Source organism: Penaeus monodon, chromosome 24 (genome assembly GCF_015228065.2).
Source record: "Penaeus monodon isolate SGIC_2016 chromosome 24, NSTDA_Pmon_1, whole genome shotgun sequence".
In the NCBI taxonomy this organism is placed as follows: Eukaryota; Metazoa; Arthropoda; class Malacostraca; order Decapoda; family Penaeidae; genus Penaeus; species Penaeus monodon.
In genome coordinates, this window is record NC_051409.1 from 15,120,703 (window position 1) to 15,121,159 (window position 457).

Consider the following 457-nt stretch of genomic DNA (forward strand, 5'->3'; position numbering starts at 1 on the left):
TTTTTGCACAAATCACCTGAAAAAAACTAGGAAATCTTAACAATAAAATAAACAAAGCAACAAGTGTTTCTAAATCATCCTTGTTCTATTTCTAATAACACTTCCTGACAGGACTTTTAATATTGATATAATTTCTCTTCTCCTCTGGTCATCCCATTTTTATCCGCTATGGCTTCAAGTTGTACATTTACTGTGCCATACAAAATACCTACGCTGACACTCAAAATGTAAATGTTAGCAATGTACACAAGCCTTCTCTAAGTCCCACAAAATTCATGTTCCTCTTTTGGACCTTCTCATAGGCCCTCATAATCCTTGCACCTGGGAGTTGCTTTGGTAGAATTATTTCTCCATCTATGGACATCCTACAAGAATATGTACGATTTCACTTACAGAAAGCATAATGCACCATATGTTTATACTTGTTAAGAAAATTTTTTAAACAAAATAGTAATTG